The 15,857-nt window shown below is 40.0% G+C and overlaps 1 long non-coding RNA gene across 1 annotated transcript; it reads right to left on the bottom strand.

Moving 5' to 3' along the window:
- Nucleotides 1-1,328: 1,328 nt before the first annotated feature.
- On the bottom strand, nt 1,329-10,574 carry LOC140704467 (uncharacterized). The gene is made up of 2 exons (XR_012083674.2): nt 8,690-10,574; nt 1,329-2,677 (listed from the first exon to the last, which is right to left on the bottom strand). It is a non-coding gene; the product is annotated as an uncharacterized LOC140704467 (long non-coding RNA).
- Between the last annotated feature and the right edge of the window lie 5,283 nt (nt 10,575-15,857).

Below are 15,857 nucleotides of genomic sequence, written 5' to 3'. Positions count from 1 at the left end.
CCTTTAGTATTGATAGGTTTGTTCTCCTTGCAGTCCAGGGGATTCTCAAGAGCCTCCTCCAGCACCACAATTCAAAGGCATCAATTCTTCGGCGGTCTGCTTTCTTTATGGTCCAGCTCTCACTTCCATACATCACGACAGGAAAAACCATAGCTTTGACTATTCGGACTTTTGTCGGCAAGGTGATGTCTCTGCTTTTCAAGATGCTGTCAAGATTTGTCATCGCTTTCCTCCCAAGAAGAAGGCGTCTTTTAATTTCAGGGCTGCTGTCTCCATCTGCAGTGATCATGGAGCCCAGGAAGATAAAATTTGACACTGCCTCCATATCTTCCCCTTCTATTTCCCAGGAGGTGATGGGACCAGTGGCCATGATCTTAGTTTTTTTGATGTTGAGTTTCAGACCGTTTTTTGCACTCTCCTCTTTCACTCTCATTACAAGGTTCTTTAATTCCTCCTCACTTTCTGCCATCAGAGTGGTGTCATCTGCATATCGGAGGTTGTTGATATTTCTTCCGGCAATCTTAATTCCGGCTTGGGTTTCTTCCAGTCCAGCCTTCCGCATGATGTATTCTGCATATAAGTTAAATAAACTGGGGGACAATATACAGCCTTGCCGTACTCCTTTCCCAATTTTGAACCACTCAGTTGTTCCATGACCAGTTCTAACTGTTGCTTCCTGTCCCACATATAGGTTTCTCAGGAGACAGATAAAGTGGTCAGGCACTCCCATTTCTTTAAGAACTTGCCATAGTTTGCTGTGGTCCACACAGTCAAAGGCTTTTGCATAGTCAATGAAGCAGAAGTAGATATTTTTCTGGAACTCTCTGGCTTTCTCCATAATCCAGCGCAAGTTAGCAATTTGGTCTCGAGTTCCTCTGCCTCTTCGGAATCCAGCTTGTACTTCCGGGAGTTCTCGGTCCACATACTGCTGAAGCCTACCTTGCAGGATTTTGAGCATAACCTTGCTAGCGTGCGAAATGAGTGCAATTGTACGGTAGTTGGAGCATTCTTTGGCACTGCCTTTCTTTGGGATTGGGATGTAGACTGATCTTTTCCAATCCTCTGGCCACTGTTGAGTTTTCCAAACTTGCTGGCATATTGAATGTAGCACCTTAACAGCATCATCTTTCAAGATTTTAAATAGTTCAACTGGAATGCCATCACCTCCACTGGCCTTGTTGTTAGCCAGGCTTTCTAAGGCCACTTGACTTCGCTCTCCAGGATGTCTGGCTCAAGGTCAGCAACTACATTGTCTGGGTTGTCCGGGATATCCAAATCTTTCTGATATAATTCCTCTGTGTATTCTTGCCACCTCTTCTTGGAAATATACTTTCCAAATAAGTACTTTAATTACACCAAACACCATATCCAAGATTTTATCTGAATGCATTTTTTTAAAATAAAGTCCCCACTACAATAAATGCTTGTAGATCTTCTTCTTCACTTAAATACTTTGTCATGTATTTAAGTTGAAAGTGTTAGCATTCTTGAGGATTATAACAGTTGCTTTTGATAATGTGTCCAAAACTCAGCAGTCTGGCACAAAATCACAGACACCCCATTTTTACTTATTAACCTGGCGCTGTTTCAAAAATAGCAATGTCTTGTTGTCAGTGTTATTTCCTTTATCAGATAATTCTTTGTCATTTTAGCACTCATTAGTTATTAACAACTTTTCAGATATTGTGATAGCGATAAATGTTATTTCATTTATCGCCATCATTTCCAACACTCATTACATTTATTAACAATTTTTCAGATATTGCGATAGTGTTATAAACAAAGCATTTGAAAACATGAAAAAAGGAAATTGAAAATTGGTGTTTCAGGAAATTAGGATTTGAAACAAATTACATCATAATCCTAGAGAAGTATTGTAGATTAGGTAGGTCACTAGAGATGCCAAAGCTTCATAATTCACTTTTCATAATTTTTCATAATTCTTAATTATGAATTTATTATGAATTTATATTTGAATAAAACTAGGAATCTTGGAACTAGAAACGATGGCAATACATGCCCAAAATAAAAGGTTGAATACTTACAAATAGAATAGTGAACCTAATGTTTCATTTGATTTTGATTAAAAATTGACAGGGAAGGTGAAAGAGGCTCATTCATTGGAGAGAAGTATTAAAGGGATCTAAGAAGAGGCCTGGACAATGCCATACACTCCCAAAAGGGATGTAGCATAGTAAGATATCAGATGAATTGGTTCAGAATAAGGGAATCACAGAATCATAGAATAATTGAGTTGGAAGGGCCCTATGAGGCCAACCCCTCTTGCTCTATGCAGGAATCCAAGTCAAAGCAGTCAGTCAAATTTTATTGAAGAAGTCTACAGACCATATACAATAACATTATCAAATTTTATAAACTTAAAGGAATGGCTCTTACATGAAAAAAGAAAACTGGATCGCATGTATCTCATATATAAACCAAATACTCAGAATTAGGCCCTCAAACTAAAATAAATTACTATTTATCCTGTAAAGCCTTGATTTAAAATACTTATAGAACTCTGCTATAAAATTTAAAAACCACACATTTCTTTTCATTTTCTCTCTTCCTAAAGGAGGCTGCCTTGACTGCATAAAGAGCCATCCTCTGTGTTATGAACATGCTGGAGCCACAAAACAAGTCGTCTGTTCTCCTCTCGTCATCTCATGTCTTCATCCTATTAAAGTGCAGGGCAAAGTAATGTTTTCTAATATTAGCATATAACTGACAGTAATAATAATAATAATAATAATAATAATAATAATAATAATAATAATAATAATAATAATAATAATAATAATGATGATGATGATGATGATGATGATGATGATGATGATGATGATGATGATGATGATGATGACCCTTCTGCGTCATTGTATCCATTTGTTCAAAACTGAGTCGTGTAAAGGCCACATGCAAGTCTCTTTTCATTGTAAAGGGTATTTCCCCCCCGAAACTGGACTTTAGCCCCAGCCAGCCATTTCATAGATTTTACTGGTGCTAGTGCAGATTAGGTCCACCTGAGCTCTAATAACTAAAACTCTTTGTTTAAAAACATTTTAATATTGCAATTAAGAACATTTACAGCTTCAATACTATAACCATAACCATAGTTCGTAATTTTGAAAAATTTGAGAACCAAGATTTTTGAGAGGTTGTAATCTTTTGCTCATTGAGGCATGCCTTAGGGAGCCTAGAGTCATTAATTTGAGCTAACTTAATTCAATAATTAAATATCCTAAGGTGGCATATGTCTATTACTGATGAGATTCCAAGTTCAGCTCTAACTGCTCAGGCTGGAGAAGTTCTTGTCACACCCAGGATCGAACGTAAAAATTTATTCTGTGTTGCTTCAATTTGCTTAGTTTTAACAAATCCCCAAATTTCAGAACCAAAAGTTAGCATGGGCAATACCTTTGCCTTGTAAACCTCAATAATCAGCTCTAAAGAACCCGGATATCTATAATTCAGTAACTTATACAAAGTTTGCACATAAGCTGTTGTTTTCATACCATTCTTCTTTAACCAAGGGATCCATGATCCAGTGGGTGTAAAGGCTATGCCCAGATAGTTATATAATCCTACCTGTTCCATTTCTTTTGAATCCAAAAACCCACTTGTGCCATTCCCTTCTTTTACCAAATAATACCATTTTTTATTTACTGGAATTGATTACCAAGTTATTTTCTTGGCAATGCAGAACTTTTAAAGCAATCTCTGCATGCCCACTTGTGTTGTTGAAAGTAAAACCATATTATCTGTGTAAAGTAGTATATTAACTGGCCTGCCTGAAATTTTGGGCATGTGAAAATCAAGATTGTACATGGTTGGGGCTATATCATTAATATAATAATTGAAAAGGAAAGGAGCCAAAATACAACCCTGTCGCACTCCTTTAGCTGTGGGGATCTCATGAGTTCGGGTATGATTTACTCCCGTTCTCCCCCGGAGACTTGTGTCTGTATACAAGGCTTTTATAAGAAGTCTCCTGTCTATACCTGTTTTCAGAAATTTTTCCCATAGTAAATTTCTATTGATGGAATCAAAGGCTGAACTTAGATCAATGAATGCAGTATATAGCCGTCCACCTCTTGCAGTGTATTTGGTCATCGGATTCAAGAGTGTGACACTATTGTCAATGGTAGCTTTTCCTGGTCTAAAATCTGCCTGTTCTGCTATGACAGAATTTTGCTTGTCCCAATCCTCCAATTTCTGTAACAAGAATTTAGCATATATTTTTGCCACAATATATATTAAAGTTATTGGCCTGTAATTTCTGAGGTCCTTTCAATCACCTTTTTTAAACAATGGGACCACTATACTATGCTTCCAGCCTCCGAGGATACACCGTGTGTTATTTATATGGGTGAATAAACCCACCAATAAGGTAGCCCATCAGATTATTCTATCCTTGAAAAGTTCAGCTGGGATGAAACCTTCTCCTGGCCAAAGCAGATCTGACAGAAGGTTGTCCAATTTTCTCTTGAATTTGTTTGTTTGTTTGTTTAATTTGTATAGTGCCCCTTTTGTGCAGCTGTCCCACTCTGGGTGGTTTACAGTCAACTAAAACAATGAAACACAAAATAACAATCAATACATCAAGGGGCAGAAACAGGAAATAAACGTCTATATGCTTACATGTGGCAAGGAGCATGTAAACACAGAGCGGTGAGGAGTGGATCAAGCAAGGTTGCCAAAAAAGTCTTCTCTGTAAAGTAGGGTTTTCAAAGATCTTTTAAATATTGGAAGGACAGGGGCCAGGCACAGGGACTGATTCCAAACAATGAAGTCTGGTAGAAGACTGATTGGCCTCCCTTAGAGAGGCTACCCAGAGGATCGTGGCCTGGGATGACCTAGTGTGGATGACCTTAGGAAAAGACACTCTGACAGGAAACATAGTCTCAAACTATGAAGGGCTTTATAAGGGGTGACCAAAAACTTGAATCTGATCCAGGATGCAACAGGTAACCTGTGGTGACGAGCCAAGACTGGGGAGATGGGAGCACACCAGCTGCCAGTCTGGCTGCTGTGTCCTGGACCCACTGCAATCTCTGAGTCAGGGAAGCCCCATGTAGAGAGCATTGCAGTAGTCGATACAGGAAATGACCAACGCATGTACCAAAGTCCTGACGGATTCCTTGTCCAGCAGAGGGCAGAATTGGGCAATATGCCTTCGCTAAATGAAGTCAGCTCTGGACACAGTCGTAACCTGAGGGTCCCAAGGTCCATGAGCACATCCAGATTACAAACTTGATCCCTAAGTGGAAGAGGAACACTGTCCAGTTTATGGGATCTCTTCCCCAACCTGTCCAAGGATCCCCCCAGGAGCAAAACCCTGTTTTGTCTGGGTTCAGTTTGAGCCCTGGTCCTGACTCCAGGCAGGACTTGAGTGTCTGGATGACATCCTCTACAGAGATAGTAAAGGAGAGATAAGAGTTGTGCATCATCAGCATACTGATGATGCCTTACTACAAATCTCCAAATGACCTCCCCCAGCAGTTTCATGTAGATGTTAAACAGCATTGGGGATAATGAGGATCTCTGGGGGACCCCACAATTGAGGGTCCAAGGGGCCAGCAGTTTATTCCCAAGCTGGGCTCTTGGAACACAGCCCTCCAGGAGGGACCTGAACCATCTGAGAGCCAGTCCCCTAATCCCCATCTATGAGAGTCTGTTCAGGAGGATACCATGGTTGATGGTATAAAAAGCCACGGAGAGATCAAGGAGCACCGGTAGGGAAGATCTTCCCCTATCGGCTTCCCTTAAAGGTCATCGTGCAGTCTTGGTGCCTTGTCATGGCCTGAATGCAGACTGGAATGCCTCTAGCACTGGAGTGCTCAACACCCCCCCAAGATAATTGGTTCCATGGCCATACTGCTCTAATGATAAAGATGTTTTTCCTAATATTCAGAGTAAATCTGACTTTCTGTACCTTGAGCCCATTATTACGTGTCCTGCACTCTGGGATGATCAAGAACAGATCTTGTCCCTCCTCTGTATGACTACCTTCCAGTATTCGAAAAATGCTATCATATCACCGCTCAGTCTTCTTTTCTCAAGACTAAACATGCCTCATTCTTTCAGTCTTTCCTCATAGGGCTTGGTTTCCAGTCCCCTGATCTTCCTTGTTGTCCTCTTCTGAACTTGCTCCAGTTTGTTGCCATTCTTCTTAAAGTCCAGAACTAGACACATTACTCTAGATGAGGCCTAACCAGTGCTGAATAAAGGGGAACTAGTACCTCACAGATTTGCCTTTTTTGCAGCCACATTGCACTGTTAGCTCATATTCAACTTGTGATCTACAACCATTCCAAGATCCTTGTCACTCATAGTATTACTGAGACAAGTATCCCCCATCTTGTAACTGTGCATTTAGATTTTGGTTTTTCCCTCCTAGGCATAAAATTTCTGTTAAATTTCGTTCTATTGTTTTCAGCCCAGTGCCCAAGCCTATCAAGATATTTTTGAATTTTGTTTCTGTTTTCCAAATTATTAGTTATTCCACCCAGTTTTGGGTCATCTGCTAATTTTATCAATATTCCCGGCACCCCTTCATCCAAGTCATTTACAAAAATGTTGAAAAGCACTAGGCTCAGGACTGAGCCTTGTGGTATCCCACCTGTTACTTTCTCCTAGTTTGAGAAGGAGCCATTGATCTCTGAGTACGATTCTGTAACCAACTGTGTATCCACCTGATATTTGTTCTATCCAGCCCACTTCTAGCTAGCTTGTTAATCACAATATCATGGGGTGCTTTGTCAAAGGCTTTGCTAAAGATACATTTTTTTAACAGCACTCCCACCATCTACCAGGGAGGTCACACAGTCAAAAATAAGATAAAATTAGTCCAGCAGGATTTGTTCTTGACAAATCCATGTTGTCTTCTAGTTATTACTGCAATGTTTTCAAGGTGCTTGCAGAGTGACTGCTTTATAATCTGCTCTAGAATTTTCCCTGGGACTGATGTCAGGTTGACTGGTCTGCAGTCCCCTGGTTCCTTCTGTTTGCCCTTTTGGAAAATAAGGCTGTTAGCCCTCCTCCAATTGTCTGCCATTTCAAGAACATAAAAGACAGTGGTTCTACAATCTTTTCAACTAGTTCCTTCAATATATTTGGATGTAGTTTATCTGGCCCTGAGGATTTGAACTCATTTAAAGTAGTAAGGCACTCCTTAACTATTTATCAGTCTCAAGCTGCAATCCTATCTTCTCCTGGAGGAGCAAAGACTGTCATTTGGGAGAAGACTGAGCTGAAGTAGGAATTGAGCAATGATGCAATTTCTTTGCCATCTGTTATTATTTTCCCATCTCCACCGAGTAGCTGAGCCACTGTTTCTTTTCTCTGACTTTTGCTACTCATATACCTGAAGAATGCTTTTTTGTTGCTTTTAGCATCTCTTGCTAACGTCAGCTCATTCTCAGCTTTTCACTTCCTAACACCATCCCTGCAATTCTTTGCTACTTGTCTGTACTCTTCCTTTGTAGCCTAATTTTCCTTTCACTTCCTCTGTGTACTTTTTTGTTTTCAGGTCCTCTCTGAGCTTTTTGTGAAGCCATATTGGCCTCTTTTTTTTTTTTTTTTTTTGGCTGTCTTCCGTATTTTTTTCCTTGTTGGAATTGTTTGTCATTGTGTCTCTAGAATTTCCTTTCTTAGAATCTCTCACCCATCTTGGACTCCTTTTCCTGTTAGGAAAGAGTTTCTCTTGCTGCCTCTTCTTCCACCTTGGAACTTGTGTGGAGGAGGGGTAAAGTAGCATTTCTTATTTTAAAAGAAATTCCTGAACACTGTAAAGTTCCAGTCCAGTTGTAGCACTTTTGAGTTGCTCCTGTTTACATTCCTAACAGGGCTAATAACACTGTAGCACTGGTATTACACTGGTACTGTCATTTTTTCTCATGTGTCTGTATAGTCTATATGAATATTTATGGAAAGATGAGTGTTTTTACATATCCATGTGTTAAGAATGCCATAGGTTGCCTGGGCTCACTTATTCGAAAAGAACCAGATCCAACAGCACTGTCCCTCAAATTTGTACTGCTCTGAGAAGTGTAGCAACTCTAGCCATACGATTACTCCACAGAACGACATGTTCACTTTTGCCTTGTGCCAAAATACCAACTGAATTGCCCTTAAAGATAGCTACTTTACATGATCCATTCCTTGAAATAGATTATTAGATAGCAAGTATTGACAGAAAAGGAGCTAAAGGAGACCACTGAGAGAGATATCAGTCTGCTTGGGGAAACTTCACTACTTGCAGAACTATTTTTTATTTTTTTAAAAGATAAATTCTTAAGGAATAAAAATAGCTCACAGTGAAAACTGAACATGTTCTGTGGCCACAGAATATCAAATGTCAGTTGGAAAAGAAACAGCAAACACTGGCAGGGTTGTCAGGTCAACGGTTTTAATCCACAGACTCATTTTTTTGGAGACTGTTCTTGGGATCTCAGGTTTTGGACCTAAGAATCTCAGGGAATGGAATGTGGGCAACCTGGCAAATGTAAATTTGGGGTTAATTCTCTGCTGCAGAATTTTGAATTTCTAGCTGCACAGCAGAAGTGCAGGGATTCACAGAGCAGAATAGCTTATACTGTAGTTCGCAGATTAGTCTATCCCTTGTTCTCATTAACTGACACAGTCTCACCCACTCTGAGACACTAGAATAACAACCATTTTCTTTACTTACAGTTGTGAACAGAATAGCAGCAAACTAACAAACACAGCTGCTTCCAGCAACAGACTTCAACAGAAACTAGAGAAGGAAAAAAAATTCTAAGCAGAGAGGCAGGTCACTCTGAAATCAGAAGCAGGAGGGAACAATTGGTTAGTACTGGATAGACTGATAGTCACTTCACCCCAGAAAGGTCCCTCCCAGCCAAACCTACTAAAGGCAGCATGTGAGGTTGCAAAAACCTCCATGGGTTTGGACATGCCATTTAGACATATGGGGATTATCTGTGAATGGTGAATGCAGACACGAATGCTCTACCCAGAATCAGGCAGAGTTTCTTGGAGAGATAACACAGGTCCAAAGAATTGTTCTTGTTCTCGGCCATGTGTTTTGATGGCATCAGGGTGCATGCTGGAGTAGGGAACTCTTTGGAAAGAGTTATGTTCATTTGACTGCAAATGGACATGAACACACTGACATCATTATCCAAGAGGAAAGAAGCCTCTTGGAGTCTTATCCAGAGAGACAGACAGACAGCTTCTATTATACTCCTATCAGATAATCAGCCAAAAGACACTGTGTAGCCATTATCTCTTCTTCCTTAATGGATTTCCTTGTTGGAAGGAAAAATGAAGAATAGAAAAACAGCTTTTTTAAAAGGCGAAATTACGAATAAAAGATGGTGGTTGGATCCCATATAAAAAGGTGTATGAGGAAGGGTTGTTGCACAATAAAGTCTCATGTGAAAGCAGCCTATGATTATACTCCTCCAGAGTGGATACAGCCAGTTTATTTTTGCCTGGGCTGCATGCTGCCCAGCTCAGCTTTTTCAAATTATGATTTAGCAAATATTTTATTTCACTAAAGTGAGTTCGCAGTGCATCACTGTGCTAAGCCATGGAGCAGTCATGAAAATATTTAAATAGTAGTCTATTCCCTCTCCCTTTTAATGTGGCTACCACAGTATTCAAAAAATGTATGGTTATTATTCCATGCTTCAGTTACGCACCTGCAAGAGATATAAAAATTACAGTTTAGTTGAAGAAATATCATTCCACATTCTACTGGCAAGGCAATACATGGACTCTGGTTATGAAAAGCAGGCAAGGGAATTGAATTTCCAAGTCAAAAGTCCCAGAGTGCAAGACATGTAATAATGGACTCAAGTTACAGGAAGCCAGATTTCAAAATCTGGAAAACTTTCTGTTAGAGCAGTACAACAAGAGAACCAATTACTTCAACAGGTGGTTAGTGCTTCAACACTGGAAGCGTTCAGAAGAAAAGTATCCCTCTTGTCATCTATATTTTGATTTGGAGTCCTACATTGAGCATTGGACTCAATGACTTTATATCCCCTCCCCATCTCCATTATTCTATGATTCTATGTAGCAGAGTAGGACCCCTGTATCAACGGAATCCATGGTTTCACTTATCTACGGTCTGAAAATATTAAAAATATTTTTACAAACTCCAGAAAAATTTTTTTCACATGTATTACCACAACCAGCTACTAGAGGGAGCTAGATACTGTGCTATTAATACTTGTTCATGAAGAATACATAGCATCGTCTCTGGTGCCCTCTATTGACCAGTTCTGGCAATGCATGTGAAAATAAGTTTTTTGTGGGTGTTCTTTCGCCATGCTCTCGCTCTCTCTCTCTCTCTCTGCATGTGTATACATGCATGTAGTGTTCACTGTTCTGGTTTTCAGTATCTGCGGTGGAATTTGGAAACAATCCCCAGCAGATATGGGGTGTGTGTCATACTGTAAGTACTTCCTTGTAGGAAGGTGAAGTGGATAGCAGGGTGGAGTAGAGGCACAAGCACCTCCCTAAAATACACCACACTTAGGAGACATTAACTAAAAAGACCCAAATAAGACCAAAAAAAGTGAGCAGAGGCACATATTGTGCAAGCTTTCACGGACACTGCTATGAGGAAAGACAGACTCACTGAGTCTATGGACTCATTGAGAACTGCAAAATCTTTCTTAAACAATTGAAGGGAAGTGACTACCTGGGTGTTTAGCCTGCTGTTTGGTTCCATGCAAGGATGGGCTGGTTCAGTGATCAGACAATGTCTTTCCAGGAGCAAACCTGACTGCCTCCAGAGCAGTCCTACTGGCACCTTTCTGTCCCCTATCAGGGGCTTGCACTTTTTTTGTGTGTGCAGATAGAATTGCTGTGGTTTAGTTCATTTCTATTGCATGCAATTGTTGGAAATGAACCCCAAAACAGTATACATCACAGTTGGCCTTTACACCAATTACCCCAAAAGGGCTAATTCATTCATCCAGAATGAAATCAGACAGTCATTTCCAATTCATCTGGGTATCAAGGGTCTTAATTGTTGCAACAATTCCAGGCAACATCAGCTTGTCTAATTCTACAAGCACAAAATACCTAAAAGTTTGAAAACATTCAAAAGTCTTACAGATATTGAAAATGTAGGCACAAATACGTAAACATATACTGTCATCCAAAAGTCTTACTTTTGAGAAGTTGCAAACAAAAATCAATTCAAATACAAACTTAAGTTGTAATCAGAAATTAAATCAGAAACATATTCCAAATGTTTTTAGCTATAAAAACTACAGACAAGAACTTAAACCATACAGTATTTGAATTCAAAATTGAAAAACAAGAGACAGAGGATACACCTCTAAAACATATCATTAAAAAGTAAAAAATATATAGTAACTTTAAATAATATTTAGCCTTTAAGCATATTACGGTAATAATGCACATTAAAATTATTCTTAGTGCTCACCCAGACAAATTAGTTTGAATCTATGGAGGAAAATCCATGTTGATTGTGTTGCTGGCTTTTGCCAACGAAGCCTGTGCAGCTAGTACATGATTCTTGTTGGTATCTGGTGCATGGGGCATAGCATGTTATCTTCTTCTGTTGATGAGTTGAATTCATGTGTGTGTGTATTATCTCCCTATGTTAACAGTTCTTTCAGTTTTTCATCTTTCCATTCCAAGTATAAAAAATATGCAGGGTTTGGAGGTCCAAGGACCAGATGCACTAAGGAAAAAAAGAAAAAAAAGAAAAAAGGAAATTGTGAAGCCTAAAGCATCTGGTACACCAGAGTCCTAGAAAACCAGAATATTGTATATACAGATAGTGCAAATTATAAGACCTATATTCACTGTTTATGCTTTGTTATTGTTTGTTGAACATATTCAGCTGTCAGGAATATTAGGGTACAATGACCATGCTTGATGGGATAGCTGGCTAATTGTTTTCCACCAACTATAGTAAAGAGCTGCATGGTGCAGTGGTTAAACTGCTGTACTGCAGTGAAGATTCTGCACATGACTTGAGTTTGATTTTGGGTTCAGGTAGGTGACTTGAAGTTGACTCAACCTTCCATCCTTCTGAGGTCAGTAAATTTGAGTACCCAGCTTGCAGGGTGGCATGGCAATATATGGCCTGTTTAATTAAATTGTAAACTACCCAGAAAGACCTTTAAGCACTATAGGGTGGTATATAAAGCAGCACACAATACAGTAGTAAACTACTGTTCAAGCCTCAATTGTAAAAGCACTTTCATTTTCCGGGCTACTTTTTCTACATCTCCCCTTAATTGTTTTAACACTCTATACAAAGAAAATTTCAAATCTTGACACAAGGATTGCAACAGATGGAATTCTGCAACTCCTAGTAACTCAGTTCAGCCTGCATTGGCCTGTTCCAGTAAAATCATATAGCCAAGACCGAAGCCTCCATGAGCTCAAAAGTGCATTCATAGTGTCTGAGTACACAGACACCTTAGCTGGTGAAAAAAAGCAGAATCACCTGGCATTCTTTACACAATTAATCCAAGGGATAAATTAGGTAGAGGAAGTCAATGTTGCCAAATTATACAGCTTTACCTATTTTGCTCAATAATGTCCATTATCTGGCAGCAGAGCCCATAAATTACAGTATATAGATATAGATGAATTAGATAGCTAAATTAGATATCTAGAACGTCACAAATAAAAGCTGCTGGAACAAAACAAATTTCAAACTCTATCTCAGGTGAAATCTAGCACCACTGAACCATTCTTTTGTCTGCAACATTCCTCTCCACTTGGCCATCACTGCTTTTTGTTGTTATTGAAATACCACACCTCAAGCAGAAACAGAAGGACTGAGTGAGCTTTGTACCTTCCTGTTTCTTGTACTGTATTTGTTGATGGGACAAGGTAGAATTCTTCCGTTCCAAACTTTCTGTGTTACTGGAATCCTTCTTTTAGAACACATTATGATCCTATGACTGGAAACCAGAAACGTTGTGGGAACCCACCAAGGTTCTGGAGTAGATCCATCCCACTTGTGGCCAGGGGGCCCTAGTGTATATATAGTTCAGGAATGATAACATGTAATTAAATGCACTTCCTAAGTGTATTTTCCTTCATTCATTATTCCCTTAAAACTGGCTGGGGAACCAATTTTGCTCAGAGTTCCTGTTTTCGACATGCACCACTTCATTTTGTTCCACTGTGAAAAATAATGCTAATGGACTGCAGTATGCTGAAGAAAACAGAAAGGCACAAAAGTCCTTAAAACAAGTAAGCTTAGGAGGAAGCTTTCAAGAAGGTTATTTATAAAACATTATTTTGAGTTAAAGATTAATCTGTCAGAAGTTATGGAAGGCCAATTTTGTTAAATAACTCGTTAAGAAACTGGTCTTGTTCACAGTCCCTCCCTAGTTTCAACAGGCAGCGTTTCATTTCACTGCAGTGCAAAAATCAATTGTCCAGAAAACTCTCTTCTCACTTAATCTACTACGAGACATTTCTCTAAAGTCTGTCATTTACAACATCCCAAAACCCACATATTTTACTATATAAAATGCTTAATGTAGCACCACTGGCTAGGGAGCAAGTATTAATCAACTGAAAAACATGTGGCTGATTTAAAACCCTTTGTACAATGAGTCTTCTAGTTACATCATTCCTATGGCTGATGCAGCAATGATATGATACCAGGATATAAATACAGTAACAGGAACCAATTTGGGGTAACACCACGGCTGCTAAGCTAAGCCTATTTCTTTTTCTTGTGGCAAATAGGACTTTTTGATAGCTGTACAGGTGACACCTCACACATTACATAACCAAGTGATTGTTCTACTCTAAAGTAGTGAACATTGCAGAAATCCAACGGCGACAGAAGATAAAGAAGAGCAATAAGGAAATTTTCTTCCCCTGAAGGACACATAAGAACTAGATAATCAGACAGTGAAATTATTAGTATTGTATCACCTTGTGATTGGAGGCTATGCACTGCATATACCCTCTACAGGAGGCAGAATTTCTACTGTCTGAAGAGCAACATTGCACTGAAGCTTCCATTTCTTCTAACCATAATGTAACACTCACAATTTGACTTTAACTGATTTAATGCCTAGAATCCTATTATTGTGGGGTTATATTTTATTTTGCAGTAAAGTGCCCAGAATAATGCACTATTCAATGAATGAATGAATGAATGAATGAATGAATGAATAAAATGCAATCACCAGCTTTGCCTATGTAAAGGCTCATGCCTCTGTACTCTATCCAGTTTTTCAGTGGTTCTGCGTTTTCAGTTTACCCTTAACTCAGGAAAACACAATTTAAGCCCTTATTAAGCTTTCGTACTCAACCCTTTTAGTGGGGGATATATTGTGCCAAGCCTTATTGAGGAAAGACTAAACAACAGCATTTGTTGTTTAGACCCTAAATGCTCAAACTTCAAAAATAAGCACCTTGATCTGTTTGTACAAACAGCTATCTCCCTCACCCCAAGTTCTTCTCTTTTTTTCTGTCCCTTCAGAAAAAGCTGGAAAAAAACAGATTACTGTATACTCATCCCTCTTGAACTGTTGCCTCTTCCATGCAGGCCACTTCTGGAGGTAAGAGGGGCTTTTCATTGAAGGAAAGGCAGCACACAAAATTGGTCACTGGAAAAGGAGTCACCTCATCCTCTCACCCGTCTGCACTCCCCCTTAGAGGGGCACAGTGGTAGGGACTGGACTAAGTTAGCAGTTGACTGCTAAATTAGCAGAAGGTAAGTAAGCAGGTGGTAGAACATAGCAAAGCAGCCATTTTTGGAAGTGCCAGCCATCATTTGCCAAATCCTTCTCTCAGAAATAGGGAAACTCTCTGGCAGGAAGCAGCCACTGCTTCTTTTTGCTCACTCTATCCTTCTGTGTAGCATATTTCAGAGGATGGGTAAGGATACAGGCAACAGATGGCACCGGCTGCTCCATCTCTCTTTGACTATCTTTTTTTGGCAGGGTCATCTGTGTGAGCACCCTTCTCTGCCTGCTCTGCCATTCCCTTGCCTTTGATGGGCAGCATGCAAGGCTGCATCTGTTGGAAGCTGACTGCAGTCCAAGACCAAAAACAACAATGATGTGCTGTCAAGTCAGTTCTAAGTTACGGCAGCTGTTGTTCAGGGATTTCCAGGTAGAGAATACTCAGAAGTGGTTGACCATCCCATTCTTCTGGGACTGTGCAGCTTGCCCAAGGCCACACAGGCTGGCTCTACCTGCAGGAAGCACAGTGGGGAAGCATACTCCTCTGCCTAACCCACGGAGCTATCCAGCCAGATGCAATCTAAAAAACTTATACCGGATATAAATTTGCTAGTCTTTAAGGTGATTCAAGACTCTTTTGTTCTTTTCTGCAACAGAGTAACTGCTTAAAGATTTTTTCCCAAAAACAAGTTAAAACTGCAGGTGAGATTGCAGGAGCTCTCTGGTTTCCCACTCGATTATCTTCTACGCTATGCTGCAGGGCAGGTAACTGCAGATTATCATTTCAATAATGATGATGATGATAAACTTAGAACTACAGAGCTGGAAGGGATCCTAGGGATCATCGAGCCCAGCCCCTCTCAAGGGAGGCGTAGCGGGGAATCAAACCCCCAACGGATTCCTAACCCACTGAGCTATCCATACGCCTTTCTTCTAATAAGGGGACCCCTGCTTAGTGATTGTTCATCCCTCTCCAGCCACCCACCCGTTTTCCTTCTGGGGGCTGCGGGGTGTGTTAAGGAAACCCTTTTACAAGTTGGGAGCTTAACTCTGCCCGTCGCCCTTAAGCTCCCACAGAGACGGCCACTTCTGTCCTCCTGCCGCTAGGAACGCGATAGAAATCTATGTTCATCTCTCTTCCCTAGAGCGGCTCCTGGCGGCTTTCGT

This window comes from Pogona vitticeps, chromosome 2, assembly GCF_051106095.1.
Source record: "Pogona vitticeps strain Pit_001003342236 chromosome 2, PviZW2.1, whole genome shotgun sequence".
Taxonomy (NCBI): domain Eukaryota; kingdom Metazoa; phylum Chordata; class Lepidosauria; order Squamata; family Agamidae; genus Pogona; species Pogona vitticeps.
Note: the sequence above shows the minus strand (reverse complement) of the source record. Positions and strands in the feature narration are given on the sequence as shown.